The sequence below is a fragment of the Grammomys surdaster genome, unplaced genomic scaffold, assembly GCF_004785775.1.
Source record: "Grammomys surdaster isolate TR1022 unplaced genomic scaffold, NIH_TR_1.0 141, whole genome shotgun sequence".
NCBI classification, from domain to species: Eukaryota; Metazoa; Chordata; class Mammalia; order Rodentia; family Muridae; genus Grammomys; species Grammomys surdaster.
In genome coordinates, this window is record NW_021604599.1 from 10,197,270 (window position 1) to 10,220,585 (window position 23,316).

Here is a 23,316-nt window from a genome sequence, read left to right on the forward strand (position 1 = left end):
AGGGAGGGAGGGAGAGAGAGAGAGAGAGAGAGAGAGAGAGAGAGAAGGAAAGAAAGAAAGAAAGAAAGAAAGAAAGAAAGAAAGAAAGAAAGAAAGAAAGAAAGAAGGAAGGAAGGAAGGAAGGAAGGAAGGAAGGAAGGAAAGAAAGAAAGAAAGAAAGAAAGAAAGAAAGAAAGAAAGAAAGAAAGAAAGAAAGGAAGAAAGAAGGGAATTATATCATTTGCAGTCAGAAGCCAGCATCTAAGTGAAACCATGAAGGAGAAACTTGAATATGATAGATCTTATTTCTGTTACATTGATGCCTTATTACAAGAATCAGGCCTCTGTAGCAATAAAATGTTGTGATAATTTGATGTTACAAAACAGACTTGATACCATCACTCTTTTAGCAGCTTGCCCATCGATTACCTTTCTATTTCCTTTTATAAAAGAAAAAAGGAAAGTGAGATGAGAGATAATGAACTAGCTTGGGTAAAAAAAAAAATGAAATGCCATTATAATCTAAAGCAGATACAGCTAAAAGGCTGCCCCCGTTGCAAAGTTCTCTACGCGGTAATCACATTTTCTGAGTCAAAAATATAACACATAATGGAAGTATTGGTTAACAAAAGGCTGAAATGCTACTATCAGGATAATTCTAGGTTGCCTAAGATATAGTACAGCACATAGACCTTGTGTTCAAAGCTTACGGAAGAGATGAGATACTGACTCACAGGTTAGAGATACCTCAAGATTCTTATAGTTATTATGAATGATATCAGTGTCTGGCTTATGCAACGTACCCCATACTTTTTCAAATAAGCAATGTTAAAACCCGAACTGTATAGAAAATATTGCTTTGGAGTGACAGAGAAAAATGGAGGGTGCTGAGAACAGGGAGGTTCACATTTTAGGTCACTGTAATTACTCAAGTAAGAGTCTAGAAAGAAGTGAGGGCCTCATCCCTGGAACCTGTACATCATGTGATATTTGAGGAGAGGGATATCAGCAGGGGTGCTCTCCTTAAGGATCTTGAGACTGGAGAGTGTCTTAGATTATTTGGATGAGGCACAGATGCAGTGACAGTGCCCTCATTAGAGACAGGCAGAGAGGAAATGAGTCCATGCAGAAGAAAAAGAAATGACCATTGCAGCAGAGTGGAGAGGCATGGCTGTAAGCTGAGGGATGCTGGTGGTTCACCAGAAACCAGGAGAAGAAGCAGCTGTGTGTGCCAGAGCTGTGGGTCAGTTGCTTTCTTGAGATCTTAATTTTTGCCTGTACTACTAAGTTCCAACTTGTGGAGTCTACATCTGTGAAGGAATATAATTTCTGTATTAATCTACCCAGTTTGAGGTTCTTTCTTATATTAAGCATAGAAAAATTATACACCTGTCAGTGAGTTTAACTACAGTATAACTAAGTGTTATTCAAACATGCCTTCCTATTTATTTATACTTAAGGAAAATAGCCTTCTTTTACATATGCCATAAACAGAAACAGTACAGAGCTTCAGTTCCTGTGTATGGTCATCAAACTCTTCATATGGTGAGTTAAGATCAATGTGCAAGCCCTTGGCTCCCTCGGTTAGGACATCTGTAGGTGTTTTCCCAAGATAGGCGTTAAAGTCTTGTCCTGAGTTTTGAATGCAAACAGTCTCAGCAGATTCATGGTGTAGTGATTTTTTTTAACCAAACTTAATTTTTTTTTTTCAATTCATATGGGAAAAAGTCTGAAAGAGATTTGGAAAGTATGTCCAACAAAACTTACTTTGAGGGAGGAAAAGAACAGTAGAAAATATTGAGTTTCTATTATTGCCTTGTATGGTGGGAAACACATTTTCAAAGTAACTGTAGGGTATTAAGGCAAAGCTTTTTTTTTTTAATTGTGATCTATTAGTAGACAGTAAGTCTGGGAATTTACTCTAATTCTTTCAGCACTGGTGACTGACGTCAGGTCCTTATGCATTCTGAAAAAGGGCTGCACGCTGAGGTAGATCCCCAACTCCTCATATTTTGACTTCACAAGTGAACAAAGAAATGATCTGGATGCTCTATGTGCAATATCAAAAGTCATTTGGAGCTTTTTGGTGCCTATTAAAAACTGTCTAATTTGATGGAGAAATTTTAATAATAAGATTCAGAATGGGTATTTACATAAGAAGAAATGTTAATTTATTAGTGTTCTGAAATGGAACTTACATAAGGATTTTATAAGAAAATTATAGACCTTTTAAAATGAATAATTGAGTCAAATAAATATTGACAATTATGATTATTTTATTATTGGTAAACCTTTTAGAATTAGTTGACAACTTTCCTTCATGGAAGGTAACTATTTTATTCCATTTTCAAACTTGAGAATGAAGTGAAAGCCCTCATAAAATGTACAATACTGGAGCCTTCATGGATTTCATTCATCATGGAACAGCAGTTAGAGAATTTTTGCTTCTAACATAAGCCAAAGCCAGTGTACCTAAACCAACCAAGGGGCAGTATGGTTAGGAGTTGACGGAGCATGACAGTAACCACGGCAATGTACGGATTGTACTGAAGATCCTCCTTTTGACATAACCAAGCATGTTTTTCCAAGAAGGACCAGGAAAACAAATAGTTGTTTACATGTTTTAAAAAGGAAAAAAAATTCATGAAATGTTTAGAAACACCATAATTTTCTAGTAACATTTTTGCTGATTTGTTTATTTGCAAATTAATAGATATCCCTTTACCCAAAATGAGAGTTTGGGACAAGCTGAAGCAGTCAAGCAATTAGTTAATTGATTGCCATAATTCTTTCATAGTTAATAGCAGAAAAGAAGAATCAAAAAATTTGAATTAAAACTTGGTAAAAAAAGGAAATAACAAAAACAAATTCTCAAGAAGTTCTACCCTAATATCAATGAGAATGTATTAAATACTCTTGAAAACAATTGCTGAATTTCACTTAAAATGAATAAAATGATAAGCTGTATGCTATGCATATTGTGTCATAATAAAAAGTGAAAATGTACATTTAAAAGAATTGATAAAATTACTTTAATACAGCTTATTTTCTTCCCATAATTTATTCTGTATTAATGATCATTGTCTTCTTGCCTGGATTGAGATATAAACTTTAAGGATACTTCTTAATTAAATCTGTTGTTTAGTCAATGAAATCCAGTGAAACTATTCTTTCAAACCAAACTTTCAATTAATAGTCAAGCAACCATTGTCTAAGTGCTCATAATTGAATTATATTTAATGCTTCTATTACTTTACTTAACAAATATTTTTCAGTATTTCTTTATTCAGAACATTAATATTAGTTAGCATCAATATGTCATCATGTCCTTGACAAAAAGTGAGGAGTACAGACCTGAGACAATATGACAAAAGTGGTACGGAAAGTCTCATATAGATGGAATAGGAAAGGAAGAAAATGAGGGAGGCTAGAACCTGTCAGGGGCAGCCCTGCTTATACACTGAAGGCCTAAAATCAGCCATAGGCCTGGCATACATGTCTGCTAATACAAAGTCTTGGGGCTCTGTGGAAAAACACTGAAAAAGATGACTAGAAGCTATTGTAAACAAGCAGTTTTGGTGGAAAATTGCCAGACTGAATAATCATAGACCTTGTAGATAGGTAACCTTGGTGGATAGTACCAACTTAGATAAGTACAAGTGAATCATAGTGATCTGTCCCCTGAACCTTCACCAAGCTGACACTCTGTTCTGGAAGATATCTGTACTCCCCCTGAACACCTATGCTCCTGTGTCATCCTCTTCCCCACATCCTGCCTCTATGTGCATGTAACTCCTGTGTGAAAAAAGTAAAACTGACGATTTGATCAGACTATAGACAGATCACCTTCCTTGCATCGGCCTGTTCACCACTTTCTCTTTCAGGTGTTCTCCACAAACCCCTGTTTAATGCCCTGCTGGCCAGGACAAGAAACTAGGAATTTCAAACTTTTCTGCAGACTACCTCCTCTCTCAAAGATCCATCTGTTAACATCAATGGATCTCTAGTCTATAAATCTCTCCTTTCAGAAAGAAGCTCATGGAAAACATGTAAACCTCCAAAGAAAGTTCTGGAATGAAGGATAAACTATGTCACCCTAAATAAGCCATACTGGCACCAGGATTATTTTGAGTTAACAATCAGGAAGTCCTCTCTCCCCTACTTTCGAAAAAGCACGGCATAAATTATTACAGAGGTATTTTCCCCTCTCTCCTTTGAAACCCAAAAGATGCTCTGTGAGGGAGACTTTATGGGTCCTCACCAGTCTAAAGACAGCCCAATGAATCCACACAGTCAACAGTGCTGAACACTCTTCAGTTCCCCACAGTTTGCCACACTAGAGTCAACATGATTTTTTCCCTTGTGTTACTTCCATAAAACAAAAAAATATGTTCTTTACTGACGGTACCGTACAAGACAGCTCTGACTGGAGATTTTGATTTTTCAAAGTTTCCTCGAATAAATATATGGAGTAAGCATCTCAATAAACATGATACTTTTTTCTTATTAATTAATTTTGCTGCATGTATATCAGCTTAGAAGAGTAGAGAAGAAAATATTTTTTCCTCCAATGTCATAACAAACGTCACACAAATGATATTGTGACTCATGAAAAAAAGTATGACTATACTAATATACTCCAGGTACAATTCAAAAAAGTGACCATGATTAAGAAAATAGGACAGATCTCTGTGCAGATAATAAATACAGCAAGAAATGCAATCTGCGTGGATTTTTTAGGACAATGGTTTTCTCCTTTGATTTGGGGGATCCTTGGTTAGAGACTGCTCAGTCTTCAGCTACTGCTGACTTAGGGCCAAATAAAAACAAGCAATAGTCCTTTGTGCATTTTCCAAGAAAAATTTATTGAAACATGGAGGCTCACTAAGTTTAATTTGGAAACCCCTGTCTTTTTATACTTTCAAGATAATATAAATCAATGTATTTTGCTAATAGAATAAACCTGAATTCTTCCAAATAAGCAAAACAACTGTTTTCAAGATCACTGAAATTCGGAAAGGATGCCAAATGAGATGCATCTGGCTTGACCTATGTCTGATAACTACATTTCATTCAATAGAGCTAGCCTTTAGAAATTGAGCAGCTAATACTTAAAATGTTGGCATTCTTTTTTTAATTGGTTATTTTATTCATTTACATTTCAAATGTTATCCCCCTTCCCTGTTTCCCTCTGGAAACTCCTTATCCCCTTCCCCCTGCCTCCTGCGTCTATGAGGGTGCTCCCTCACCCACCCACTCCTGCCTCAACACCCTAGCATTCCCCTACACTGGGGCACATCTCTGAATTTTCAAGGCAACTCTCTTGTAGCAACTGAAGATGCTTTGGTTTTTTTTTTTTTTTTTTTTTTTTGCTCAGTAGATCTTAAAAATAATTTCTAAACCTTCCCCATCCTTAACTCATCACACTTTTCTGAAAGACACGTGACCTTTAAGAACCCCACACACTCATATCATAACTCATCAGGATACAATATCCACAAGGAAAAACTCACTCCCTCTAAACTTTGCATCATAGCCTGACAAATGCATTCCACACCAATCTTCTGCCTAGTTGATGATTCAGAGTTCTGCCCAGTGCCCAGCAGTTTCACACTGACCATTTCTCCAGGCAGAAAGCCTACAATGACTCCACTCTTGCTCTAAGTAAGGTGCTTTGCCTGCCTTACCATAAAATTCACTTCTTAAGCCTGGAACAGATCTTCACCTTTTGAGAGATAACTTTACATTGAAACATCCTAAGAAATGGATGAAGAAGAAAACTCCACTGAAAGTCAAAAAATTCAGAAGTAGGTTTTTATGTTCATGGACCATTCTTTTAAAAAAAATCAAATTTTACCATTATTGTTTTCAAGGTTTAGCTTTTTTGAGATTTGTGTGTGTGTGTGTGTGTGTGTGTGTGTGTGTGTGTGTGATATGAGCCACATACAGAAGCATCACCTCATCTAGACAAAGAAAAAAATGTCATCTATTGAAGAACCATTCCCTTATTCTCTGAGAATAGTTTTCTGTTGCTATTGTCTTCCTCACGGTTTTCTAGAATTATAGCCTGGCATCATGAAAAGTAGTTTGTTTGTTTCCCCTCAGTATTTTATACTCATTGGTAAAACTTGTGGGTAAGAACACTATGTACATTATTCTAGAAACTAGAACAAGACAATGTAGGTTATAGCATGGGGAGACTTAAAAACATAAGAAGTATGCACATTCCAAAGAAATCTGAAAGAACAACTCGCCATCATGAGGAGTGGGCAGCTTTTTCTCTCAATGTTAAGAAAGTCTCTCTGCCATTTGTAGCAGTTTGCTTCTCCCTAACTTCATGGCACAAGGTCTGTCCAATGTTATAACATTGAGAAGAGGTATATTCTTAACAAAGCTGAAATTATTAAACCATCAACCTAGCCTTGATGCCTAATGATAAATTCATCTTGACTCTGTCTTATCAGGAAAGGGCAATAAAGAGGCTGATGGGGATCAGGCCAGCTCTGGTTCCAGACCTTCACTGCTCTTGACTTTGACAGCAGCATGCACTATTTAACAGTCTGTCAACATTTCAGGCTCTGCCTTTTGATTTCTTCCCAAAAGGTCATGTTCAGATTTTCAAAATTGCCTTAGAGATTCCCTCACAACACCTCAAAGTCCTAAGTTCCTTTATGCCATGTTCAGCAATAGGTTTTGATTTGTATGTATTCACAAATTTATTAGAAACTAGGCTTTGGTGCCCATGACATGTAATCAGAGTATACATCAGAGTATTTTTTTAACCTACTATTTTAAAGATTTGAGACCTCTGAGACAATACATCAATTAAATTTATTGAATACACATATGACCCAAGACATATATTGAATATATGTGTGACCTAAGAGATATATGCAGATAAGCTTAGATATTCTCCCCTGGTAAGTCAAGTTCTGGGTTGGGGATAAATAATCATCAAGCAAGTTAAATAATCGGAATAACATCATGGAGGTGGAGTTAACTGAAAGTGTTACTTATAGTGCTAGTTTACCCTGATTCCCCCTCTCTCTTAGTGAGTTACTTTGCTGTTTTTATATGATGCTATTTTATCGAGGACCGAGCCCCTCTGATCTTCTCCATGACTTTGTATGGTCCAAGCATCCCTATCTCTTCTGTTATCATTTTCTTCATCCCTATGGTATCATTGTTTTCAGCACACTACCCAGATAGCCTTTATCTTCAAAGAAAGCATCACCTTCACTGTGTAGACCTTTCCAGTTGTCCAGTCAGTTTTCTCAGTTCTCTGCTCTATTCAAAATAATCAATTCAGTCACAGACTCTACTTCCTAAACTACCCAGCCTGCTCCAGCCTGGCTCCTGGCCCCATCACTATAGACAAACTGCTCTTGACAAAGAACTCTCAAACCAGTGGGCCTTCTACTCTCTCCATCACCTTTCCTTTCCTGAAAGTAACCCCAGATTCTTTCTAACTCTGAGATCTCCCTCAGTCTTCAGTCACAGATTCAATGAACCAACCTAATACCAAAACTACAGTTTCTTACTTTGGCAAGTAGGAAGTGCAAAGCATCACTTGCATGTTACCTATGACTGAAGAGCAGCACCATGCCCAGTATTAAAGATATCGATTCCTGGGTGTTAATGAAGAAGGCTCAGATTATCTGCCTGATTTTGTTTTAGCCTCAGGACAAAGGAGTGTGATTGCTTTCTTAAAGTCCTTTCTTTCCTTTGTCACATTGAATTATATGTGTGTCTCTGTATTTAGGTATGTGTAACATATGTGTGCAGGTGCCAGAGATATTGGGTGCCCTGGAGTTGATGTTACAGGCAGTGGTGAGCTGCCTTACATGGATGCTGAGGAACAAACCAAGGGCCTCAGGAAGAGATGCAAGTGCTCTTATCAACTGATCCAGCTCTCCAGCCCCTTTTTGTCATATATATTATACTAATTATATAATATCTATATAATTGTATGTTATATAATACAATATTATATTATACATATTATATATAATACAAAAAATATTTATTCTATTAATTATATAATATTATTAATTTATAATTTGTAACACAGCTATTAAATTATTAATACTTTATTATTAATATGTAGCTACTATACATATACATACATGCATATATGTGTGTATATATGTATCTATATATGGAAAGAGAGAGTAAGGGAGGGAAGAAGGAGGATGGAGGGAAGGACATTCATAGCTAACAAAGATTCTATACTGATTCATTGATGAATCTAGAGTTTTCTAGATCTTGTTTTGATTGACATGACAAAAAAAAACCAGGTTTTTTTTTTTAAACTCAGTACATAAATGATTCAACATACTCAAAACAATAAATGGAAAATAAGCTAAAACTTAAGATAATAGAAGAGCAATTTAATGCCCCGTTTTCATTCAGTGGTGGTAACAAAGTATTTACAGTAACAAATATGCATTTTTTAATTTGATATTTTATGTCTGAAAAGAAGCTGATTAATAAGGCTCCCAACTGCATAGGTTTCTTTAAATTGTATTATTTAGCATGGACCTGGTTTGACTTTACCATCTACATCAAAAACAAATCTTCTTGTCCAGAACAGAGATAAACTGTGTCTTTCATTCATCTCACTCCTGAGTCACAAGTCAGCCAAGTATTGAAAGTGAGCAAAGGCTAGCTGTGGCTCCCTGTGAGTAACATCTTCCTCATCTCCCAACTGACCATGGTTACAAATGACTTCACTTCTCTGAAATTTAGTTTATCCATCTGTAACTTGAACAACCAAATAAAACCTACTTAGAATAATGTTGGGCTTATGTAAGTCTTGTAGGAGGTCATTTAGAGTGCTGAGTATTTAAACATTCAAAAACTGGTCTCATTTTCCTCCCTTCTTTCCTCCTTTCCATCTAAATGTTAAACATCCGAGTCTGGGAGCCTTCACTTTGCTGTATTTCTTACCTTCCTCTATGATTATATGTTCCCAGAACATGCCAGGTAGTTGCAAGATTAGGGGGATGTCCTAAAGCAGATCCTAAGACGGAGGACAAGATGATACTTGAGGCACATGCAAGATAATTTTTTGCGAGTCAGACTTTCCCCAGGAAGAAGCAACGCCCAGCCTTCTATAACGTGAAATTCACAAGCTGTGCAGTAATACAATATGTTGTGAATTACCTCACTATTAACATCAGCACAGGGCTGTGATATTATCCTGCCAGCCCAGTAGTCTGTCTCCATCAGTAGATCCAAAGGCACCAGTTTTAAGGATTTAGTATTCTTACAGAATGGTTTTTCACTCTCTTCTGTATGTAATGGGTCAGGGACAAACACTAGGCCTAACCTGGTTCTTTATCTTATCTTATCTCTGTTTCCTTCTGCATTTGTTTAATTAAAAGCATTTGGTCTTGATAACATGAGTTAAACTTTGTTTTAGTTACTGTTGCCACTGAATTCTACAGTGGAATTTAATAACTTCACCAAACTTTGAAATAATAACCTATTTTTGTACCTGTAACAGAAATCATTCTCATTCTGATAGTAATCTCCACTGTCTATCTCCTAAGGAAAGTTAATTTCACCTAATGTTGGCATTCTTCTAAGTGATTCTCCTTATACTTCTAAGTGATTAAAAATTCACATTTATTACAATGAGTTGCCAGGAATCCCCAACAAAGGAAAGTAATTTTCAAGTTCATCACTTTAGTTTTGAGATCTGTCTGAATGTGGAGAGATGACTCGTAATATGGAGCCAAAGTAAATGGGAATTTGTCTTTTCCTGAAATTGGTTCTCACTCTCTGTGTGTACCACAAATGGTAAGAACAAATATTGGGCCCAGTTCTACTACATCCACTGAGTAACTCTGGAAGCTCTGTTTGTGGTGCTGGGGACAAAACCCAGGACCTTCTGCATGACATGCAAGCACTTAGCCACTGAACTATATTCTCATGACCTGTGGGGAAGGATGATGTTATGAAATCATATAAAGACAATGGAGAAATATATTGGATAGAGTTGATGACCTCAGTAACCTCCTGGGTCTGTAAGCTGTGACACAGTTCATCACAGTTCTTCACCATGAGTTCCATGTACCCAAGAACATCAAAGGGAAATGTCTCCCTCTTACATCAGCATCCAAGTCTTCAGTGCCTTGGTTCTCATAACTCTCTACAAATCTAGTGTTCAGCTTTCTGTCCTGTGCATGGCTCACAGGCCCTTTGTTGCGTTCTGTATGAACTACCTGTAAAATTCCTGCACCTCCAAAGCCAACCATCTGCTTGGTACTTATCATCTGTGTATTAGTGAACAGGTCTACTTATTATTATTAATTATTATTATTATTATTATTATTATTTTTATAATTCTAACCAAGTGCTAGGACTTCAGGGTCCAAACATAGTCCAGATGTGCCCAGATTTGATGTTGATGTACAACCCAAGATGGCCTTCTTTAACTACACCACAGGTGGAATTTCAAAACAATTGTAGCTGCTCTAGGCCACCATGCCTTTCAGCCCCTAACTGTCTGCTCTTCTAATTTTGAGACCTTGTGGAAATATTAGAAGTAAGTTCCTATCTTTAATAAGCCTTCTGTCTTTTGTTATTTTGTTATAGTAGTCTAAACAAACTAAAACACAGCCCCATTCTCTTTGACAGCTTCTATAGGGAAAACAAACGATTTGCTGATTTCCTGAAGATTAATGTTTTAAGTACTATTCAATGACAGTAAAATTTGGCTTCGGCAATATCACATAGTTTGCTACTGTAAGAAATTATCTATAATTTCTAAATGTAATTTATTTTGGAAGTAGACTTTTTTTAGTTGTACTCCTAGTTAGTTTTTTTTTTTGGAGGGGGGGCAGAATTCTCAGGTAGACTTCATAACAAAACCATACATTGTGACAATCTGTTGGTTTTTCCTCAATTATTGCTAATTTTCCCCATTTATTCTTTCCTACAAGCAATGACTTAGTAATTACCTGTTCTTACACTCACTCATTATTTATGGTCATGGGAGACAATTCTCCTATAAAATATCAGATGTCCTCAGATAACTGGAAACATGGCAAAAGCTCGCTTTAGAGAGCAGCTGTGACACAAAATTTTAAGTTAAGGGTTTGTCTTAATTAGGCTTCTATTGTGATAAACACCATGACCAAAAGCAACTTCAGGAGGAAAGGGTTTATTTTAGCTTATAGTTCCAGTTAACAGTCCATCACTGAGGGAAGTTAGGGCAGGAACTCAAGTAAACACATGGAAGAATACTGTTTGCTTACAGTCTTGAAACCCATGAGTTCCTCAGCTGATTTATGTAACTACGTGCCCAAGAATGTTACTGCCCAAGTTAGCTGCACCCTCCTGTATCAATCAGTGATCAAAACTGCACAACAGATTTGACTACAGGCAAATCCTATTGAGGCATTTTCTCAACTGAGGTTCCCTCTTCCCAAAGGACTCTAGTTTGTGCCAAGTTGACATAAAGCTAGGCAAGACAGTATTATTTTTCTTCATTAATAAAAGAATGGTGGAACTTACAAACTGACAATATTGCATTTTGTATCAACTATTTAGAGGATATTGAGTAAGAATATGGAGCATATAGCTTAGAAAGACAGCTCAGTAGGTAAAGTTCTCACTATGCAAGTATTAAGGTCTGAGTTCAGATTCTCAGAACCCATGTAAAAGCCAGATGCTATAGCAGATGAGAGTAAGCACAGCACTCCTACACCCACATAAGAGCCAAAGACAGGAATTCCTGAAAGCTCAGAGTCCAGCTAGTTTAGTATCATACACAGCAGTGAACAAGATAACTTATCTCAAAAAAGATGGAAGACAAGTACCAGTACTTGAGATTGTTTTTTAACCTCTACACACACTGTGGCATTTGTAGACACCTACGCAGGCATGCATACATGCACACGTGCATATATGCATATGATCATGTATATCCATCACAAATAAACACCTAAAAAGAATATAAGAATGATAATTCATTATATGATGTATATGGCTTCAATTCAGTGAGTCCAAAAGTGAAAATTACATCATTTGTTCATGATTCCAGTTGATTATTTTGCTCACTGACTTGAGCACTCTTACCAAACAATTTAGCAAATTAATAATACAATAAGATATGCTTGGTACACTTGAAATATATTTTATATTATATTATGCAAACTGTATATTTGGCATACATGTGAGCAGGTGGCCAGAGGTCTTCCTCTATTGATTTCTAACTTATGTTTCGAGACACAGTTGGGTCTCTTTTCTTTGTCTCTACAGAATATATTTTATTCTATACAGAATCTACATACTCTCATCTATGTAAGCAGTGTGATTTGAACATATGGACTCCCAACTCCCACTCCTACTCTCTCCAAGAACCCCCAACTCCTGGTCCCACTCCTCCAAAGACTCCTAGTATGCCCATCTGCACACTTAATGCCCTTTCCTTTTTGTTAAAAGCCCACTGCGTCCAATGACTACTGCCTGTTGGAATGTTGATTGAACTTGGTGACTTGATTTTATACAGGTAGCCATGGCAGCAGTGAGCTCATGGGTGAGATGGCCATGTCATGCCCTGGTGACAGCATGTCATCGCACTCCTCTTAATCCCCCTGGTTCTTACCTTCTTTCTACCCCTCTTTCACAATATTTGGTGGGGGGGGTCTCTTTCTTTCTTGGCCTGGAGTTTTTCATTTTAGCTAACTTACACAGCTAGCGAGCCCTGAGGATGCTTTATCTCTGCCCACATCTCTACCTAACCCCATACTGGAGTTATAGGTGCATGCTGCTATGACCGACTTTTTCATGGACACTGGAGATTGTGAGTGCTCATGACCTTATGCTTGCATAGCAAGCACTTTATCTACTGAGCTATACCTCAAGTTCCCCACTATCCTATTATGTTATAATCAAGTTGGTCTTTCAGAAGTCTTTACCACATCCCCTAGTCTTGCATACTCGAGGCTTTACCTGCACACACTGGTACTGTATAAACAACAACAAATTCCTATTTACAAGTCTACTGAGTAGTAGGAGAGATCATTTTTACCTGTACAGTTTTCAGTCAGAATCCCATACTTCAAAAAGAAAATGGCACACTAAATAATATAACGATGCCCATAGAGAAAGAAGGATGATGCCCAACCCAACATACACACAATCTAATATCCACCATGTAGGACATGTTAGTTTGCATGACAGACAGAAATTAGGTTGCAGGGGAACCAATATTGCTAATAATCTGACTTTACAGTAAGGTCTCTGGATTATATAAGTGGATCCAACATAATCTTAGATGTTACTGAGAGGCAGGAAAAGCCATGTGATGTAAGCAGGGATTGAGTCAACTTTCCTACCTTCAAACACAGAGGAAGCAGCCATGAGCCAGGAGATGTAGGTGGATTCTGCAAGCTGGAGAAGTCAAGTCAATATTTTTTCCCTAGACCCCACAGAGGACACATAGTTCTGATTCTCTGTGCAGTGAAGCCAGTGTCATGCTTCTGATCTACAGAACTGTAACACTTCTGTTTTGCACTAACCCATTACGTTTGTGCTAATTTGACCACAACAATACAATGTATTTTTTAATCCTAAAACCAAAAACTTGAATTCAAATGCAATTTGACAATTTGTTTTTGTATATCTCATATCTTAACAACACTTTAATTGGCCTCCACAATTAAAAGGCAAACTAGTCTATGCCAGTTAACCAAACACAATGACCCAATTAAAACCTAAGGTCTGACAGTACAGTAACACATGGATTACTCCCTCTCCTTAAAAAAAAAGAAAAAGAAAAGAAAAAAAGAAAAAGAAAAGAAAAAAATTCTCTCAAGAATCCATCTTGACTTATGGATTACTGCAAAGTGTAAGCATAATACGGCTTATCAGTCAGTGAAGGGAGCTTTGCTTTAGACATATTTCAGCTAATAACTGAGACAGGAAAGGCAGAATTACATCATTATGTTGCAGTCCCTGGTAATAACAAAAAGGAGAAAGGGGATAGCTCCTGGCTAGGAATCAGCAAACTTCAGCTAAGGGCAAATTCAAATTGTGTCTGTTTTTTTTTTTCCCCTGAGAGCTAATCGCTACTTCTATATGCTTTAAGGACCTAAAAATATCAAACAGAAACTAATGTTTTATAACACACAAAAGCAACACAAAATTCAGATTTTGGCATTTGCAAATAAATTATATTAGGTACAATGATGCCCATGTATTTCTAATGTTTGTGTTGCATTTGCCATGTAGCAACAAGACAGAGCTGCTTCCTGGGATGCAGAATCCAAAACATTTGCTTTCTTCTCAGGAAAGGTTTGCTGGCTCCTTCTCTAAGCAATGGGCATCGATTCCCACTAAAGCCCAAAACGAGAAGCATATGGAACACTCAAGAAATATTGTCACCAATATATAAGATTAAAACTGATTCAGGCTACTTGTCACCAGCCAATTTGTGAGGAATAACAATGGACGGAAGAACACAGGCGGGCGGGGCAGTTAGGACTCACTCAGCAGAACAGGATGTGGGAAAGGGCATGAGGTGAGCTTGTTTTCTCTGGCAAAAGCATTTTCTGGGGGGGGGGCCCCAAAAGATCATGGTGAAAAATCTGTATAGAAAAGGGATAATTTCAATATGTTGATTCTAGTTGGATTCTGATAAACACACTAATGGTCAAATACTGAATTACAAGGTAGTCTAGGAGATATGATGGAAAGTTCATTGCTGAGGGTATTAATAAACTGGTGATGTACTTAAGTAGTATTTTAAATTTGGTCTTCTAAGTCCCTAGAGCAATGGTTCTAAAACTTCCTAATGCCATGACCCTTTAATACAGTTTCTCTTATTGCAGTGACAGCCCCAACCATAAAATTATTTTCTTTGTTACCTCATAACAGTAATATTGCTACTTTTATGAATCATAATGTTAATTCTAGGATGCAGGATATATGATATGTGCCCCTAAAAGGATCGTAAGTCACAGGTTGAGAGCCACTGTTCTAGAGTGTTCAAGGGTGTGACTCAGTAGAAGAGCACAGGCTTCACATGCACAAGACTCTTGGTTGAATGCCCCACATCTAAACAAGGGTATTCAAAAATGAATACCCTTTCTCTCTTTCATAACATTTAGATGAAGTGACATAATATCTGAGATTTTATCTGTAAATTTTTAGTAGGAAGAGTAGAAATGAAAAATGAGATATTGGCTGAAATTAAGTTATAGGATTATTATAATAGTCTTTCTATTTGTATATGTTTGAAATTTCACATATTTTTCAAAGGCATTATTTCCCAAAGGCCTAAAGCTTCATGAGAAAAAAATTTATTCCACAATTTTTCTCAAAGTATAAAGAAACCAATAAAAAGATATCAAAAGCAAAGAGTGTCCTATATTTCAATATTGCTTAAGTTTCATATTTTAGTTTTAAAAATGTCAATAAAAAACCTTCAGCAAAGACACAGAAGGATATTTCAGTGGTTGAGATCTGCTGCATATGATCATCATGTTGGACCTGCTTTCATCTTCAAGGCCCTTGCAAACTACAAGTCCAACACAATCATTTCTCATATTACACTCTAGCTGTACTCAGCGACATCCTAACGCCAGAAGCATTAAAGACTACAAACATCATATCTGACCAATGAGAGCCCGCTGCTTCCCATATCTCCAGTTAACACCACCAAGGAGCTAAGGAACTGTTCTCATGTAGCGAGGGCTGGCCTCCCAAAGGCTTCTAAAGGCTCCACATCAACCTATGTGACATTCATGCTCACCCAAGAGCAGGTATCACCATCTTCCTTTCATGCTAAGAACTGAGAAACAGGAACATGAAATTGCAAAAGCAAGGAAGGGATTGAGCCAGGCTGATTGCCATAAGGGTGAATTTCAATGATAATGGCCTTAAACCAAGACCAACAGCATTCACCTTCAGCCTCTTGAAAAGTTTTGACTCAATTGAGTCAATAAAGGTTGAGATCAGGATAAGTTCAACCATTCTGTTGCTGGGCTCTGCATCTTCCAAAGTGTAGCACATGTCAAGTTAAGAGCCAAGGAAACAATGAAAGGGAGGTTCACTGAATATTGTTTAAAGGAATGAAATAAATTAATTACCAAATTAATTAGCATAATGTTCCCAATAAGAAATGAAAGAGAGGCAAATTTGTGGTTTCAGTGGGTACTAGAAAAATGAAAATTTAAACTTGCACACTATAAAATACCTGCACAGAATACCATGCTACAGCTAAGAAAACAATGTTGCATGAAGAAGGCAAATGGCAAATGGAAATCCACTGCACAGCACAGTTCCGAAGAAATGCCAAGCAGATAAAGCCATAGCATCCATATGTCCTTATAAATATACAAATATATTACTAGAGATGTGTCTTTAATTTGGATAAGAGAATGGACACTGATTTTAGGAAGTCTCATTATGAGGGGGAAGAATTCAAGAAAATGGGAAATGGGTATTTTACCTACATATTATTTTGTTCTTTTAAAGATATCAAGAAAAGATAGCAAAATTTTACTCTTTGAGTGTGTATTGAAACACTAAGGATACTTGAGCACTTTCTACTGTTAGCACTTTTTAAAATGTGTAGTGGAGAGATAGTAACTGAAGTGTCAAAGAGACCTGTAAAAGGATTTTCACTGAATAGTGTTACCTTAAGAAATAGAGCCCCTAGGTGACTCATAAACTTAGTAAGAAAGAAAGAGGAAGTTGTCTTAACAACTGGTGAGGAGAGCCATCAGACAACACTTTCCTCAGGCTGCACAGCCAACAATGAACAGACAGGATGCCAGTCTCCAGTCTCTGCCAGCTCCACTCCAACGCCATCACATGTTTACTAAAGTAAATGCTGCCTTACTGCCCAAGGTGAGATGAATTGTTTCAGAGCAGACCTTTAGGACAACATTCTTATTCAATATAGCTCTCAATCTCAATTATTCAATGTCACTATTATAAAGTTCATTTCCAAAAATAAAATCAACTTTCCAGAAGGGAGAAAATCTAGGTGGTTATTAGCATGAATGCTTTCCCCTTTTTGGGTTCCTTTGTGGTTGTAACACTGGTATGTTAGAGAGAAGGTTTTAATGCATATGCAGACCGGACACCGACTACTTATCTTGTCATATACAGTGTGGCCTGTCAACTCTTAACTTTAGATGCTCATCTTCAGAATATCCAGGATGGGTCTCATTTTATTACAGCTTGGGTATGTTCTGACATCCGTTAACTTATTTTAGGAGGTCAGGGAAGAACATGACCTGATACTTTGGAAATCTTTTGAGTTATCCACAAAATCTTCCACAAGTGCATATCTTATTACCTGACAGCTTGTGAACTCATTCATCAATGTTCCAAACTAAACACGTTCTTAGTAAGAAACAAGAGTCAGCTCTGTAATCTCTTTCTACCAGGAAAGTCCATGAGGATGAAGTAAATTTGCAACAATCGTCTGGACCCCACTCCTGTGGGCTAGTACCATAGTTATCTATCTCCTTATTTAAGCTATTCTTCCCTACACAAAAAGAAAATTATAATAATAAAATAAAAATAAATAGAATATTTTCTCTCTATTTTATTTTCAAACCCAAATCCAAGGAACTAAAATCTCCATCACATTAACTAAAAACTATTACTTTTATTTTCAATGTTCTTAATTGATTAATTTATCATGGAGTAAATATCCAACTGAGTACTTTGTACCAGGCACTGTTTGGGCTTCTTTGCTGTATCACTGAATAATATAACAATCTGTAATCAGGGAACCTTACACTCTAACTGTAATAAGCAAAGAAAATCAGCTAGTGGGAAGTAGGAATACAGACCATAGCACATGCAGCCTGCTTTTGAGAACTTTCATACAGATAGGGCCACAGGATGTCTTGGTTTCATTTTACATCATTTAGCATTGATTTCTATGACTTAATTAAAATTACTCTTAGAAAGATGTCATTACTTTCTTCCTGATTGACAAGTTCAAGTAAGTTTTTCTTCCTCTTAAAATCCAGTTACCATGTGGAGAAAACTGTTGACCTTGATCTTAACTTCCTATCCCCACATTTAAGGAGACATGGACTGTTTAACTTTGCTCTAAAGAACTCTGCCTATAATGCTAGACTACACCCACTGTCAGTTTCTTTGCATATCTCCTTTGTGTGGATTAAGCTCTCAGTGCTATTAGAGGAGCTGCCCAGGGCCTACCATAGTGCCTGTCTGACTTAGGTTTCTGTTGCTATGATAAAACAGAAAGCAACTTGGAGAGAAAGGGGTTTGTTTCATCTTATAGGTTACAGTACACCCTGAAGGAATTCAGATCAGGAGCTAAAGACAAGAATTAGAAGGCAGAAATTGAAGCAGAGGCCATGGAGGAACACTGTTTACTGGCTTACTCTCCATGGTCCACTCAGCTTATTTTTTATACATTCTGAGACAACCTACCCTGCACAAGTGTGACACCACCCACAGTGGGCTGGGCCCTTTGACACTCCCAAAGAGTCCAGAAGATGTCAGATTCCTCAGAGTTGGAGGTGTAGGCTTGAGCAATCTGACCTGGATGCTAGAAATGGAACTTGGGATTTCTAGAAGAGCAGCAAATACTTTTAACTCCTGAGTCATCTCTTCAACCCCTAGACTAAGTATGTTCTTGTTTGTTTGTTTGTTTTTGTATTTTTAACATTTATTTATTTTATGTATGTGAGTACACTGTCACTGTCTTCAAGACATACCAGAAGAAGGCATCAGATTCCATTACAGATGCTTGTGAGACACAAAGTGGTTGCTGGGAATTGAACTCAGGGCCTCTAGAAGAGCAGTCAATGCACTTAACTGCTGAGCCATCTCTCTAAACCCCTAGAATAAGTTTTGTTAGACCTGTATTCTCTAGAATAATTTTTGTTTTTTCCAGGCCTTCTTGTTTTTGCAAATGAAAAAGCCAATACTTCCAGCTGGTCTAACAAATGAATATAATAGCTCTTTTGCTATTTGTAAGTAATTTTTAATGATTCAATTGTTTTTTTAAAAAGATCTCGGTAAACAATGGCAGGAGAAACTGTTCTGGTATATTTCAGAATTGAAAACACATTTAAAATTATCATCATGAAGGAATATTTTCCCCAAAACTTGTTTGAATTACTTTCTTCTTAATATGTTTGAAACCCTCAAAGATACAACTGAATTTCATTCACTATAATGATGACAATTGTTTTGTTAACGATTCAAAAGTAGTATTTACAAAATGCTTAAACAAGGTGGACCATTGTTATAAAATGAACTTCTTTCTCTTCATTCAAAAAAAATCACAGTAACAAGAAAATGTAATCATATTCCCAAGCAATACTCTTCTGTTCCCTTGTCTAGTTTTAACACAATGAGTTAAAGGCATTATACAAAATCAACCTGTCTAGAAATGGTTTACTCTGTAATGGACCTGTACTACAGGAGACTCATTCCACTTCCACCAAGAGAGCCCTTTGTATAACAAGAACAAACCATTAAGAGCTTAATGACACTGTGATGACATATTAGATGCTGAAAGAGAAACAAGAATATTCTGTTCACCCACTTGCCACTATGTCTACCACAACCACCATGGATGGACTCACCATCAACACAGTTTTTGAGTGGTTGAGAGAGGAGTCTTTCTAACTTTAGTCCTTTCTTTCACTCAGCCTTTCTTTATTTATTCAAGACATTGACAAATCTAGCTGTTGGGAAACTGTCCTTTAGACATGACATAGTTACATGATCTTGTCATTTGGACAACAGAGCAGCTGATATTACTCACAGAGATTCTAACAAAGTCTCAAAATCGAGTCTGTTAACATGTCCCTGGAAGAGAAGAAAATCTAAAATCGTTCTTGAAGCATAAGAGGACCCTCACTTCTCCAAGGTTATATAAGCAAGTTAATGCTTGCTGAAGAGGAAGAGCCTTCTTTGGTCATGTGGTGCCTATAAGTTGTTTATATATCTTTAAATAGCCACAATTAAATTCTTTGCCTTACCAAGCTAAGACTTAGGTGGAATCATTTCCTTCATCTCCTGTGGGTACCATATTGGAGATTGATAGAGCCAGGTTTGTATACAGATACATCCTGTACAGACAAGCATCTCAAGCCTGAGCCATGGCAGGAAAAGGGCATTTGGTACCCAGCTAAAAGGCATTTGGCTGCTTTGGAGGACAGATGTTTCCTGTGCTCACTGCTCTTTCTGCACACTCTCAGATGCCCACTTATCAGCAAAAGGTGTGACACTCTGTGTTTGGCACCTGCTGATAAGGGTAATTATAGCATTAGTGGAAGCATGTATGCCATCCAAGGTTGAAAAACAACTCTAATTACAACTACTCCATCATTTTACTCCCTGAAAATGTTCTTGTCCATTTAACACAGAGCTTACTTGGAGATTAAATTAAATCTGCATCTATGTCAAAACAAGCCTTTAAATAGTTATGGGCTAGGGGAAATCACATCTTTAAATTAATAATGTATGCATGCTGAGGTGTGTATTTGATATTTACAACACCAGGCTGCACCTACTGGATTATATTTTGAACGTTTCCATGCATTTTTGTACAAATGCAATCAAAATAAACAACAGGAAGAGTAAACATGCCATTTCAAGGAAAAATGCAGTCTAGATTTTATAGAATGACCATATAAAGAAGTTCTTAAATTATCTTTATACCAGTAGACCACTTTGACAGAGATATTATTTAAAAAAACAATGCTCAAAAATATAATTTGATACCCCAAATTTGAACACATAATTTCATCCTAATAGATAATATGATAAAATTGGAATGAAATTTATCTACCTTTATTTTAAAGTTTCCAGATTTTTTTTTTAAAAAATCTAAGACCTTATCCCAGAGAGAAATAATTTCTTAAGAATACATATTATTAAACATTACTTCACTGTATCAGAATTGACACAGGGGAGCAATTCTTAAATGATTTAAGAACCAGCAAAGATTGGCTTGTTAGATATGCTTACTGTCATGACCCAGAATCTCAGAGAAAACCATGAAGTGTTCAGAATCTCAGAGTGAGCATGCCCACAAAATGCCACCAGACATAACACTTCTGCCTGCCACTAGAATCAAAGGTTCTAGATAGCTGTTGTCAGGTGTGGATGGCCCATACCCTCCTACCTCAGGCTTCCCATAATCCATAGCACTTTTTCATCACCATGACAACGGCCAGAAATGGAACTTTTGACTTCTATGGCTGGCATCATGACTGTGGAGGCACTCAACTTCTAAGAAAATCCCTCCCAAATTTAGCAGTGAATCAATAGGAAACCCAAATAAAATAAAATTAAAAAAAAAACTTCCTTAACTTCACACATAAAACAAAAATATTGTAACTCAGGTCATAGAGAAAAGAACAATGATTCTCAACCTATGAGTTGCAACCCACTGTGGGGTTGCATATCAAATATTTACATTATGATTTGTAACCACGGCAAAAGTATAGTTATGAGGTAGCAATGAAAATAATTGTATGCTAGGGGTCATAACAACATGAGGAACTGTATTAAAGGGTCACAGCATTAGGAAGGTTGAGAACCACTGTTCTAGAATGTGACAGAAGTTTCCTTGTGGGAGCAAATAACTTCCATGTCCAGGAGATATGGCTTTGTCACCAAAGTAAAATTATAATATAGCCTTCCTTGTTTGAGTGGACTTAGAGGTCCTTCCATCGCCTGTGTGACTTTAACCAGAAGTTATTTCAAAGACTGGACACGAAGAATCAGGGTTTGCTTTAACAAAACCACTATATGATCATTTCACGGTCTCAAACAAACAGAGAATGGTAACAAAGCCTCATGTTTAATAATTAACCAAATTTCTCCTCACCTAGTCTGTTTTCAAAAGAATGAATAAAATCTTTACATGATTTCTTTTAATCAGGATGGATGCCATATTATTTCTGAACATAACCCACAGTGGATAAGACCTACAGCTATGTCAAAGAGTACCTTATTACTCATAAGAACAACAGAAAGCAACATTAATTTAAGTTAGTTGTGGTTTACAAGCTATTTTTCTGAGATAAAATACAGTGAAAGTTGAAAATAGCACCAGATCACCTCAAATTATGAAAAAAGGCATCATACCTTAAAGGTTAGAAACTTTTACAAAGATGTACCTTGAAGCCGGTATTATTCCCTTGCTCCTGTGTTAGCATGAACATGTCGAGTGTCTCAATTACTAATGAAGTCAAAGTCTTTAACAACAACTCATGAGACCAAACCAGGAATAAAAACTAAGATTGCAGACCTAAGAATGACAAAACCTTATTATCTTTGGGGATTTTTTTTAATCTGATGATTAAAATCTTGGCTTAGAGACCTATTTTTGGAGTTTTAGAACAAAATCAATACTGAACTTGTCATGCAACATGAGAAAAAAAAGCCACAGGCTTTCAACTCTTTTTAACTGAATTGCTAATGTTTCAATTAACAAGCATCACAGAGAAATACTGCACCTTCCCCTGCCCTTAGCAAACAGGAGGACTTGGTTACTTTTCCAGATGTTTCTCGTTGCCATGGTATCCTAGGATGCCCTCCATCACACACATTTTTATTCAAAACAATAACCTCCAAGTCATTTATTATCACAACAGAGTTAAATGAAGATTTTACATGGCCCTGATAAGGGCTCTTCACACACCTGTTGAACAAAATCAGACACGATATAAAAAGCCTCATAGAATAATGTTTAGATGTTTTGTAAGGAGATGAACTCAATTCTTAGTTTACGTAAGTGGTAAGAGGTCATTAATCTTTTTCACAGAATTTATTCCAGAAGTCTGTCTTCAGATGAAAATTCTGTTTTGAAGATGTTTTGAAGTCTGCATTTCTAACAGAATATTTCTGAAACTAAAATAAAATTAATTACATGTATGTGGACCATGTCCGTGCTTAAATGAAAAAACTTGCCCACAAAATACATCAAAGATTTGAAATTCCAAAATTTATTAATGTTTTCTGTCACTCATTTCATAAACAAGCAAACAAAATAAATAGGCTAAAATTTCATTCTTTGGAATTGCTGTCACATGCTACATTTATGGGTAAAATTTATCCTTCAGTGCAACCCCTGACAACTAGGTTGAGCTAACACCATTCATACTAGAGTCTATGGGATGAGCTATTCTTTTTCTAATCAATTCAGATTCTTTTCATTATGTAAAATCTGCATGATACCTCTGAAAATGTAGGAACATACATACTAATATTTCTAATGATGTTTTGGAAGATAAAAACAGTGTGTCCTCCTTGCCCATGAGCAACAGGAGGCCAATAAAACTGTTTTCTAGAACAGAGCGCTTTCCCTCT

General features: G+C 36.7%; 1 protein-coding gene across 5 annotated transcripts in view; it reads right to left on the minus strand.

The window, feature by feature from the left end:
• Trpm3 (transient receptor potential cation channel subfamily M member 3) overlaps positions 1-23,316 on the minus strand; it is an 818,801-nt gene that overhangs the window by 794,575 nt on the left and 910 nt on the right. The gene's annotated exons all lie outside the window — the stretch shown is intronic.